Here is a 13606-nt window from a genome sequence, read left to right on the forward strand (position 1 = left end):
GTTTAATCATTGTGCTTTTGTATCTCATTTTGAACCTAAAACTATTGAAGAAGCTGAAAAAGATCATAATTGGATTAATGCAATGCAAGAGGAACTTAATCAATTTGAAAGAAATAATGTTTGGACTTTGGTTTCAAGACCTAAAAACTGTTCAATAATTGGCACAAAATGGGTCTTTAGAAACAAATTAGATGAGCATGGTAATGTAATTAGAAATAAAGCAAGATTGGTTGCTAAAGGATATAATCAAGAAGAAGGGATTGATTTTGATGAAACCTTTGCACCAGTAGCTAGATTAGAAGCCATTAGACTTCTACTTGCATATGCTTGCTTTATGAAATTCAAATTGTTTCAAATGGATGTTAAAAGTGCATTTTTAAATGGATTTATTGCTGAAGAAGTTTATGTAGAACAACCCCCTGGATTTAAAAATCATGCCTTTCCTAATCATGTCTTTAAATTAAATAAGGCATTATATGGATTAAAACAAGCACCTAGAGCATGGTATGATAGACTAAGCAAATTTTTACTAAGTAATGGTTTTTCAAGAGGTAATGTAGATACAACCCTCTTTATCAAAAGAAATCAAAATGATATGTTAGTTATACAAATTTATGTTGATGACATAATTTTTGGGTCTACTAATGAATCCCTTTGTCAAGACTTTGCTAAGCTTATGCAGGGAGAGTTCGAGATGAGCATGATGGGAGAACTCACCTTCTTCCTCGGACTCCAGATCAAACAATCAAAAGAGGGAATCTCCATCACCCAAAGTAAGTACACCAAGGAACTACTCAAAAGATTTGGAATGGAGAACTCCAAACCCATTGGCACACCAATGAGTCCCTCATGTAAGCTTGACAAGGATGATGAAGGTAAATGTGTAGACTTAAAATACTATAGAGGCATGATTGGATCATTATTATATTTAACTGCAAGTAGGCCTGATATCATGTTTAGTGTTTGTTTATGTGCTAGATATCAATCTAATCCTAAAGAATCTCATTTGAATGCTGTTAAAAGAATCCTTAGATACTTAAATGGTACTCAAACTTTAGGGTTATGGTACTCTAAGGACTCACAAATAGATTTATTAGGATATTCTGATGCTGACTTTGCTGGATGTAAACTAGATAGAAAAAGCACAAGTGAAACTTGTCAATTTCTTGGAGTTAACCTAATCTCATGGTTTAGCAAGAAACAAAATTCGGTAGCACTGTCTACGGCTGAGGCCGAATACATTGCAGCCGGAAGTTGTTGTGCTCAAATCTTGTGGATTAAGCAACAACTCGAAGACTTTGGAATTAAACTTAATGAAACACCAATAAGATGTGACAACACAAGTGCCATAAATCTATCTAAAAATCCTATTCAACACTCAAGATCCAAACATATTGAAATAAGACATCACTTCATAAGAGAACATGTTCAAAACAAAAATATAATTCTTGAATATGTTTGCACCGAAAATCAATTAGCTGATATCTTTACAAAGACCCTTAGTGAGGATAGATTCTGTGAAATTAGGAGAAATCTAGGAATTCTTGATCCATTTGCCTGAATTATTTTTCAAATTCCAATGATTTATGGTCAAAATCTCCTAAGAGCTCAATTTCCAACACCTTTCTTGGTCCCAAAAGCTCAAGTTTTTCATTCTAAAAACTCATCTTAGAGCTAAACTCCTTCTCCCCAAAATTCAAATTTTTTTGGAATTTATTCACATTTTTCCTGATTTTCTGAACTTCATGAGTCGACCCCCATGAGTCGACTCAATGGCAAACTTGTAATTCCCAGCAACTTCCAACGGGCTGAAGGGTTTATATGTTGAATTACTGTTCGTGAGCCGACCCTCACGCTCGTCTTCCTCCTTCCGAAATCCATTCTCCCTTCTCCCATTTGCTCCATTTCCTAGGCTTGAGCTAGTGGAACTCCTCCCGCCTCCTCTCCACCGCAAATAGCCACTCCGGGAAAGGTTCTTTTGTGACCTCTTCCCTTGTTCTTCACGGTTGGAGCGTCCCTAGCACTCCACCGTCCCTCTCAAATCCACTCATTCTCTCCTCCAAAACCTCAAATCACTCACTTATAATCCTTCCTCCACTCCTTCACTTGCTCCTCAAGTCTCCTCGCCTGCTATTGAAGAGGGTATGGCACCAAAAATGAAACTTCCCCAAAGGAGAAAGTCTGTCCGGGAACTTGAAGAAAGTGTCAGAAGGAAAACACAAGCGGCACAGTCCACCTCTGCTCCCATTCCAGATTCAGTTCAAGGTCCTTCACAGTCTTCTCAAACTCCCAGTAAGAACCCTCTCTCAGATAGAAAAGTAGAAACCGGAAAAAACATTGACTTCCGGTTCTTTGAAAGTGAGGGATTTTCTTTAGCAAGTAAGATCAAAACTCAGGGATGGAGCTTTTACTGTTTACTCAAAGAAGTCACCTTTGTTGACCTTGTTAGGGAGTTTTATCAGAATCTTATTTATGGAAATGGGTCTGTAACTTCAACTGTGAAAGGGATTGATATCTGTCTGGATCCTGTCATTTTAGGAGAGATTTTACACTTACCTAGTGAAGGTTATGCATACATGGAAATCCCCGTGAAAGAAGAAGGTATAAGTGTTATACTTGGAGGAACCTACCAAGGGAATTTGAATAAACTAGAGGCCAAGATTTTACCTATAGAAATGAGAATCTTACATCAAATGGTCACAAAACTTTTCTTCCCTAGGAGTGGTAGGCACGATCTTCTATCAGGCAGGGACATATGCATTATGTTTCACATTATCACAGAAACCCCCCTAAACCTCCCAGCACTTATGATAGAGGCCATGAGAGAGACTCTGAACAGATCTAAGGCACATTTGCCTTATGGTATGGCCCTGACTAGAGTTTTCAGGAGGTTTGGAGTTAGTTGTGAGGGGGAGGCTCCCACCAAACTGTCTCATGTTGATACCTTCAACCTTCACACCTTGCATCGAATGGGGTTCACAAAAAGTGTGGTGGTTGGATCAGGGGAGCTGAGGAGAGAGCAGAAGAAAGAGCAGAAGAGAGAACAGAAGAAAGAGCAGAAGAGAGAGCAGAAGAAAGAGCTGAGGATACAGCAGAAGTCAGAGCTGAAGAAGAAGAAGGTCCATCATCTCCTGTTCATGACATCAGGGCAGCTTCACCAGATATACAGTTCTTTCCGGATCCAGAGGCTGGCCCTTCTGAGTTTACCAGGATACCCACACCTGTGCATCAGCCAGAGAGCAGAGCACCTCCGCCAGAGTTCACACTGTCCGATTGTCAGATTGAGCGGATTGCACAGCGTATGGTCTCTTTGATGTCGAGTCAGATGAGCAGTACTTCATTTGTACCAGGGGCTACTTCTACTGATCAGACTTTGACTCCCCACATCTCCACAGTATATCAGATGATGGCAGATCAGTCCATGAGGATTCAGCAGCTTGAGGACACTGTTCTGAGATTGACTGGCAGAGTTCTCGAGTTATAGGGGCAGGTCTTCGATTTGGCACACCCTCAGCCTCAGGAGTCTTCGATTGAGGTCACTGATCTCACTGCAGAGGCCGGCAGACTCAGAGGAGCTCTTGAGGGCGGTTATGAGTTACTGAGGAAGGAGATCAGAGGATCAAGTGAGCAAGCTACTACTCAGTTCACTGCACTTCTCCAGGCTGTCTCCAGGGCACTGACTGTACTTGACTCCATCAGACTTACCCTTTCAGTTCAGTCCCTAGCTTCTCAGCGTTCTCAGCCACCCAGTTCCTCCCATTCGCCTGCTCGTGCCAGTTCTTCCTCTCGTGCCAGAGGCAGACGGGGTCGAGGACGCATCTCAGATCCAGATCCATCTGATCCTTATCACATTTCTGATGATTCTGATCATTGATCATTTCTAGATCCTAGGTCTTAGTATTTAGTCCTCTCTAGGATCTGTATTTTTGGAGCCATGTATTGACATGAGCTAGTTGACTTTGTATGTTACTTTTTATGTTACAATCTATGTACTGAAACAATTATGGCTTTACCTTTGGAATGATGATTATCTTACTTTGGTCATATATTCTCTTTTGTGAAATATTGTCTTCTCTTTATGGTATTATCATTTTATGATTGCTGTTAATAGTTGCTTCATTAAGGGGGAGCAAACCCTACAAGAGGAAAAATTAAAGAATGCTTCAGAAAAAGGACTTAACCTTGTTTGATGATGTCAAAAAGGGGGAGAAATTAAACACAAAGAAATCCATCAAAAGCAAACACTACAAATTATGAGAAATTAATACATTGACAATTTTAAGTACAAATGCTAAATATACTGCAAATAAGTACCTTTTAAAATTACTTATACTCTAATTTGCTGTAAACCATTGAATATGCTTTGATAGGCTTTAAAATTTCAAACCTACTCTGATATATTGAATACATTGCTCTAATACTTTGACAATTTTACTACTCCGATACATTACTCAATTTTACTCTGATACATTGAAAAACTATTTTTATTACTCTGATACTTTGTAAAATTGTTTTCCCTACACTGATACATTACAGGATTTTCATTTCTCTTGCTCTGATACATCTTAAACTTAAATGATCTAATACTCTTTCCAAATCAACTATTCAATATGCTTTGGCACACATGACTAGTTTTGAGAATTGAGAAAATTTTTCAAAATACAGTTTGCTCTGATAATAAAATCAAATTTTCTGCTCTAACACCAAAAGAATTATCCAATGAGCATATCTTCCAATCTTTAAGCAAATGGGCAAACTACTTATGCATATAACCATTTGTTTCACATGCCAAAAGAATCATACTCTTTTCAAGCAATGCTTTTGAAATTCATGATTCATATAAATGCTTTTGTTCAAATGTTTTGTCATCATCAAAAAGGGGGAGATTGTTGCTCCTAGATTGATTTTGATGACTACAAAACAGTTGGAAGGGATACAAATAATTTTTTATGTGAAAAAGACCTTATGCTCTACAGGGGCAAAATCATAATTTCATCAAAACTCTGATTTGATAACATCATCGTGTAGAACAAATGATATGTAATCTATTGGTGAAAGTTTCATGGTTTTTGGACTTATATTTTTGGAGTTATGAAGGTTTGAAGTTCATGAGTCGACTCATGAGTCAACTCATGAAACTATGAGCTGATTGGCACGCAAAGATTAGCCATGGCACGCTGGTTTTCTGGCTTGGCACGACCTGTGAGTCGACTCATGAGTCGACCCACAAGGCATGAGTCGACTCATGAGTCGACCTCTGCTGTTTTGGGCCAAGAAAATCCAGAAACCCAATCTCTGGACTTTGCAACAGAGGTCGACTCATGAGTCGACCCCTGAGGCATGAGTCGACTCATGAGTCGACTCATATGTCGGGATTTGCCTATAACGGCTAGTTTTTGGCCAGATTTGGTTGCTTTTTAATGCTGCTTTTTGTGCTCTAACGGCTCTTTTTCTGCCTAGTTTGTTTTCCCTTGTCTCTTAAGGCTATAAAGGTTTCAAAAGGTGGAAAACAAAAAGAAGAGAGATCCAAAATATCCAAGAGGCATTCAAGTGATTTGAAAAGAGAAAATCAAGAGCATTCAAGAGGGCATTCAAGTGCATTCAAGAGAGAGTTTTTCTCAAGCCAACTTCTCAACCTCATTCAAGAGCTCATTTAAAGCCTTCAAGAAGCCTTCAATCAAGCTCACCAACTCCTCAAGCATTTACTTCATCTCTCATCCACTTTGAGAAAATCCAAGAAGGGCTTCTTCATTTGAGTAAAGCGTATTTATTTTATATTCGCTCACTTAAGGAGCTATTCTTGTACTTATTTATGCTCTAAACTGATTTTATCTTGTGAGCAATTGTTTTTTTTTGGAGGGTTTCCAAAACAAGGAAAGGTTGATCCGAACCTGAAATCGGAGTGTATTGGGTCGGCTTGTACCCGGGAAACAAGTGGACTAGCTTGGGATAGCTAGTGTCGGAGTTTCCGACGGTTGTATTCGGGTTGAATACAAAGTATAGTGGATTGGAATTCCCAAGTAGGAGCTTGGGGAGTGGATGTAGGTGCAAGGTTGGCACCGAACCACTATAAATCATTGTGTTTGTGGCATGCTTTATTGTTTCTCTTTAATTCTCCATTATATCCTTGCATTCTTGTTTTAAGTAATTAATCTCAAACCAAAGTCTCTCTCTTCATTCATCAAGTTTTTGATATATAATTTTTACAAGTAATTAGTTAAGCCTAAAATTTTTAAAACCCAATTCACCCCCCCTCTTGGGTTGCATAGCTGGGCAACAATGGAGAAGGATCAAAGTTGAGACTAGAGAGATATACAAATTCTAGTTTTCAATCTGTTCCAGATGATAGCAAGTCAATATCGGATATATGTTTATCCTAAAAGATGAAGCAATGAGTTAGAAGAGTTTCAAGCAACAGATAGTGGCTGACTCAATTACTGAGGTAGAGTACATCGCTGATAGTGAAGCCACTAAGGAAGCTGTCTGGATGAAGAAGTTCATCATGGAGTTAGGAGTCATTCCTGAGATTGAAGGATCAGTGTCACTCTATTGTAATAACACCGGAGCCATTATTCAAGCTAAGGAACCTAGGTCTTATTAAAGATTCAAGCACATCCTCAGACGCTTCCATCTCATTCAAAAAATTATAGAGAGACAAGATGTTATCCTTGAACAAGTAGATACAAAGAAAAATATAGTAGACCTATTCACTAAGGCCACACTATAGCAGCTATTTGATCACCATCTTGATTGTACGAGATTGAGATACAACGATGATTTGCTTTAGTGCAAGTGGGAGATTGAAACAAGAGTACCCTATAAGCCAATCACAAGTATGTTGCGATGAGATATTTCTTATAATTTTTTAACTCATGTAATGATATTTATTATTTGATAATAAAATGAGGTATTGATTCATCATTTTAGCTGCATCTTATTATGTCTAAGATTTTGATGAACCCCAAAGATTAGGATAATAATTTTAAGAGACATGAATGAGTTATGCTAGTGAGACCTGAAATCTTAAAACTTTAATCTTAAATATTTTTGATCATAGGAGCATTGAGTCGGAGATCAATATTTCAGATAGATCAGTACATCCTATGTATGCTCGATGGAGAGGGTGATAGATCTCACTAGCCACTTGTGTATGGGATACTAATACAAGGATGTGGGTGCTCATTTAAAAATGAGTCCATTGAATTGACTCGATAGAAGAGAAATTTTATGGAAGTCTTACTTGCATGTCAAAGATAGTTCTCTAAGTGAAAGTTCTGCAAGTAATCCTTAGACTTGAGATCATCATGGAATCTTATACATATGAACCCATATTTTGCTTCATACCTGGGCAGGGCATTAAGATATATAAGGAATATTCTGGATATGATGAAATGTATATGAAGGTTATGAGTAGGTCAACATAGAATCGATCACTCCTAGTAAGAGGAGATCGCATCCTGTATATTATCATCCCTAGATGACTCGAAAAAAAATTTTTGACCAAAAGCAGGAAGAAGATTGAAAGAGTATCTAATGCTTCTTCATTGGAGTCATCATTGATTAATTGAGAATCAATATGAATATATATTTGAGTTTGACATGATTCCATACTCATGAACATATTCAGGGTGTAGGGATGATCGAAGGATTGAATTGCACGGTAACTTACCATTGAAGGATATATTTAGTATTTTTATCAAATTTATTATCTTCTAGGTAGTTATGTATATTGTTAGATGTCAATCTTGACATGTAGGTCTGATCAAATTAAAGAGTTTATTCGATCGTCAATTAGAAAGGATTCTAATTATTGAGCTCGGGTTAGCTCGATTGACCTAAATCGGTTAGATTGAAATCTAATCAAATTAGATCAACTTACACCCAGACCTACTGCTAGCTAGATATGAAATCCAATGGATCACACACATATAAAAATTGGTCAAGGATCCTTTTGAAAAAAATTGATTGAAATTTTGGATTCAATCAGGATTTCGGTAAGTATACTAGCACGTATGGAAACCCTAGCTCCTTTGGAGATTAATTTGGTCTCATCCCTTGCTAATTAGCTGCTCAATCTGGTGGGCATTTGGGTCAGATTGTGCCACCTAGAAGTAGCTAAAAAGAGGCACCATATCTGATGTTAACGCCAAAAACTAAGAGTCCAAGTTCGAAGGACTCTTGGCATAAAAATGAAGAGCGCACGTGCCCTTTGGTTTTGGCATGCAGAAGGACTAAGAGTCCTTCTGCTTTGGGTATCTAATTTTTTTATGATAATAAGATCAGATCATGAACCACCTAGCACATCATTTAAAGTATAAAAAATCATTGGGATTATGCATGGAATTTTTGCTGCAATCTTGTGTTGGGAATAGTGTCCCAAAGCTAATCGTCAGCCTGTTGATGGTTGTGCTCATTTTTGTATTTGTACATGAATTATGAATTAATAAAAATTATTTTGATATTTTTTATCATAAAATATTTCATCTTCTAATGAACTCCTATGTTGTGGTGAAGTCCTTAGGACTATTTAGACTCGACAAAGGAGGATTTGTCGTTTAGTCCTTAAATCTGTTCGCGACCAAATGATACGTTGTTACCAAGGATGACAACATTTATCAAGCATAGGTCATTGTGTGCCATATAGGTTGGTTGTCCTCTTAACCAATGAGTGTGGAGACACTGGTATGGAATACAGGTGAGATGTAAGGGTACATCTGCACTGAACGTGACCGACTCCGGACCTATTTCTACTGTCAAAATTTGCTCCGATGGAATATGGGTATAAATATCCCTCCGACCTGAGACCGCCATGGTGACTTGCAAGCAACTCACTACACTTAGGCACTGGACTATCTGAATTTTTAATTCAGTGACGGAAGGCTGCTGGGTGTAGTCAAGTACTTGACTTATCGGTGCGTGTGTCAAGATGGGATTGACCACTCCAATTTAGGAGCTGTGTACAGTTGTGTTTCAATTTAGTAAAATCTTGACCAGGGTAGTCCTTGTGAGGAGTCACAGGACTGTTTGAGTTGAGCATGATTTGGATGATCTGATCAGGGTTGACAGTTTAACCCTGAGTCGTCCTAAACACAGGGGTCAAAAAGATGAATTATGTTGCTCCTAGATTGATTTTGATGATTACAAAGCAGATTGAAGGGATACAAAATTTTAAAATGAAAAAGTCCTTATGCTCTTCAAGGGCAAAATCATAATTTCACTAAAATCCTGATTTGATAGTACCATTTGGTAGAACAAATGATTTGAAATCTATTGGTGAAAATTTCATTGTATTTGGACTTATATTTTTGAAGTTATGAAGGTTTGAAGTGCATGAGTCGACTCATGAGTCAACTCATGGCACTGTGAGCTGATTGGCACGCAAAAATTCTCCTTGGCACGCTAGTTTTCTGGCTTGGCACGACCTGTGAGTCGACTCATGAGTCGACCCACAAGGCATGAGTCGACTCATGAGTCGACCCCTGCTAATTTGAGCCAAGAAATTCCAAAAAAGCATTCTTTGGTTTTTGCAACAGAGGTCGACTCATGAGTCGACCCCTGAAGCATGAGTCGACTCATGAGTCGACCCCTGCGACGGGAAATGTCAGCAACGACTATTTTTTTGCCCATTTTAATTGCCATTTATGCTTCCTAAAAATCCTCTAACGGCTCTTTATCTGCCTAAATTATTTTCTCTTGCTTCTAATGCTACAAAATGCTTTAAATGATGAAAGAAATTGCAGATTAAATAGCGGATCAAACGTGAAATCAAATGTCAAGAGAAAAAGAGGAAAAAGAGAAGAACAGAAGAGAGGATCCAAAATTTGCAAGAAAAAGCCTGAGATCAACGAAATATCCAAAGAGAAAAAGAGAGAGGATCCACAATATACCAGAGAGATTGTGAAAGAGAAAAGCTAGATCTTTCAAGGAGAGAATTCTTCACGCCTATCGTTTCAACCTTGATCTAGAGATCGTTCAAAGCTTTCAAGAGATCTTCAATCAACGATCAACCTCTTCTCAAGCATTCGTTCAACCGTTCATTCATCTTGAGAAAATCTGAAAAAGGGGTTCTTCATTTGAGTAAAGCTTTTATTGTTATATTTGCTCATTTAAGGAGCTGTTATTGTATTAATCTGTGCTCTAAATATTCTTACTCTTTGTGAGTTTTTGCTCTTATTTTTGGAGGATTTCCAAAACAAGGAAAGGTTGATCCGAACCTGAAATCGAAGTGTTTTGGGTTTACTTGTACCCGGGAAACAAGTGATCTAGCTTGGGATAGCTAGTGTCGGAGTTTCCGACGTCTTGTATTCTAGCTTGGGATAGCTAGTGTCGGAGTTTCCGACGTTTTGTATTCGGGTTGAATACAAAGGATAGTGGATTGAAATTCCCAAGTGGGATCTTGGGGAGTGGATGTAGGTGCAAGGTTAGCACCGAACCACTATAAATCCTTGTGTTTGTGGTGTGCTTTATCGTTTTATCTTATTTCTTTATTATATCCTTGCAATACTGCTTTAGGTAATTAATATTGTTTTAAGCCATTGTTTTGTTCTTCATAAGTTATCTGTTGGGCTTAAAATTTTTAGAAACCCAATTCACCCCCCCTCTTGGGTTGCATAGCTGGGCAACAAGTGGTATCAGAGCCAGTGCTCTAGCCCTTCTTTGATCTAACAATCAAAGAGCCAAAGATCTATGGCAACCCATGTTGGAACTTCTCTAGCCGAGGGGCAATCAACAAACCGACCTCCACTTTTCAATGGGTCTAATTACACCTATTGGAAAGCTCGGATAAAGATTTTCATACAAGCACTCGACTATGATATGTGGAGTATCATAGTGAATGGTCCTCACACACCCACCAAGATTATAGATGGTGAGGAGTCAACCAAACCCGAGAAAGAATGGGATGAGGTTGACAAGAAATTGGCACAATTAAATGCCAAAGCTATGAATGTTCTTTATTGTGCACTAGATGCTAGTGAATTTAATCGCATTTCTACTTGTGCATCTGCTAAAGAAATATGGAATAGGTTAGAAGTCACCCATGAGGGAACAAATCAAGTAAAAGAGTCTAAAATAAACATACTTGTACATAAATATGAATTGTTCAAAATAGAGCATGATGAGTCCATAACTGCTATGTTTACTCGTTTTACTGATATAATCAATGGTTTAAAGAGTCTTGGCAAATCTTATACTAACAGTGAACTTGTAAGGAAGATTCTCAGGTCACTACCAAGAACTTGGGAAGCCAAGGTGACTGCCATCCAAGAAGCAAAGGACTTGAACACTCTACCTCTAGAAAAGCTTCTTGGATCCTTGATGACTCATGAACTTAGCATGAAGCAACATCAAGAGGATGAAGTCAAAAAGAAAAGAACCATTGCCCTCAAATCCACAACTTCACCTGATTATGAAACGGATGACTTTGAAGATGAAGATCAGGATGAGGAGATGGCTCTCATCACCCAGAAATTTAAGAAGTTTCTAAGAAAAAGAAACAGGGGATGAGAAAGAAATTCACAAAAGGGGATCAAAGCAAAGAAAAGGAGAAAGATCAATCCCCTATATGCTACGAGTGCAAGAAGCCAGGACATTTCAGATCCGAATGTCCACAATTGAAGAAAGGTCCAAAGAAGTTCAAAAAGAAGGCAATGATGGCTACCTGGAGTGTGAGTGATGACTCAAGCTCCGATGAGGAAACCTCAACAGAACAAGCCAACCTATGCCTGATGGCACATGAAAATGAGGTAACTTCTGAATCCACTAGTGAATTTACTTTTGAAGAATTGCATGAAGCATTCTATGATTCAATTGATGAATTAAAGAAACTAGGGAAGAAAAACAAAGAGCTGAAATTGGAAAATCAGTCCTTAGTGAAACAAGCTGAAAATCTTTCAATTGAAAAATTCACCTTGATTCAAGAAAATCAAAACTTAAAGGATGAAATGAACAAGCTGAAATCTATAGTAGATAAGTTCACCTTAAGTTCAAACAAACTAAATATGATCCTTGAAAATCAGAAAGCTATATATGATAAAGCTGGACTTGGTTATAAACCCCTGAAGAAGCAAAAATTTCTGAAGGATATTTATTCAAGTAACAAGTCTACAAATATTACTTATTTTAAATGTGGAAGAATAGGACATAAATCATACACATGTCTTATTAACAAATATGCAAACACAAAGAAAATATGGGTTCCAAAAGGAACCATTCTGACTAACCTGAAAGGACCCAAGAAAGCTTGGGTACCTAAGACAGAAACTTGATCTGTGCTTGCAGGTGTGTCTAGCATCCCAAGAAGAAAACAGGAAATGGTATCTTGACAGCGGATGCTCGAGACACATGACTGGTGATGAATCACAATTCATCACACTTGATGCTAAGGATGGAGGGATGGTCACCTTTGGAGATAATGGCAAAGGAAAGATCATCGGGATAGGTAACATTGGTATCACTCCCTCCAAATACATTGAGAATGTTTTATTAGTTAAAGGTTTAAAGCATAACTTACTTAGCATTAGTCAATTCTGTGATAAAGGGTATAAAGTAAGTTTTGAATCATCTGTTTGCATTGTGACGAGTCCTATTAACGATGGCATTAAATTTATAGGACATAGGCATGGCAATGTTTATATGGTAGACTTGAATGATTTAACTAAATTAGACATACAATGCCTAGTTTCTTTAAATGCTAAAATAAATGAGACTAGTTGGCTGTGGCATCGTAGACTTGCACATATTAGCATGCATTCTCTTTCAAAATTAATTAAAAAGGATTTAGTTATCGGTTTGCCAAAATTGAATTTTGAAAAGGATAGAATTTGTGATGCATGCCAATTAGGTAAACAAACTAGAGTATCATTTAAATCCAAAAACACTATTTCAACTTCTAGACCTTTAGAGCTCTTACATATGGATTTATTTGGACCAACAAGAACCACAAGTCTAGGAGGAAAACGATATGGATTTGTAATAATTGATGATTACTCTCGTTTTACTTGGGTTTTCTTTTTAGCTCACAAAAATGAAACTTTTCAAAATTTCACTAAATTTCATCGAAAAGTCACTAATGAAAAAGGGTTTTCAATTCAAAATATTAGAAGTGATCATGGAACAGAATTTGAAAATCATGACTTTGAAAATTTTTGTGATGAAAATGGAATTGGCCATAACTTCTCTGCTCCTAGGACACCCCAACAGAATGGGGTAGTAGAAAGGAAAAACAGAACCTTAGAAGAAATGGCCCGTACCATGCTTTGTGAAAGCAACCTTCCAAGATATTTTTGGGCAGAAGCTATTAACACAGCATGTTACATTTTAAATCATGCTTTAATTAGATAATTTTTAAAGAAAACCCTCTATGAACTTTGGAAAGGAAGAAAACCAAATATTGCATATTTTCATATTTTTGGTTGCCGATGTTTTGTATTAAATAATGGAAAAAAAAAACTTGGTAAATTTGATGCAAAATCAAATGAAGCAATCTTTCTAGGTTACTCCTCCACTAGTAAAGCATTTAGAGTGTTCAACAAAAGAACTTTAGTAGTTGAGGAGTCCATACATGTTGTTTTTATTGAATCTAATGATCTTCCTTCAAGGAAGAATG

The sequence above is a fragment of the Elaeis guineensis genome, chromosome 11, assembly GCF_000442705.2.
Source record: "Elaeis guineensis isolate ETL-2024a chromosome 11, EG11, whole genome shotgun sequence".
Taxonomy (NCBI): Eukaryota; Viridiplantae; Streptophyta; class Magnoliopsida; order Arecales; family Arecaceae; genus Elaeis; species Elaeis guineensis.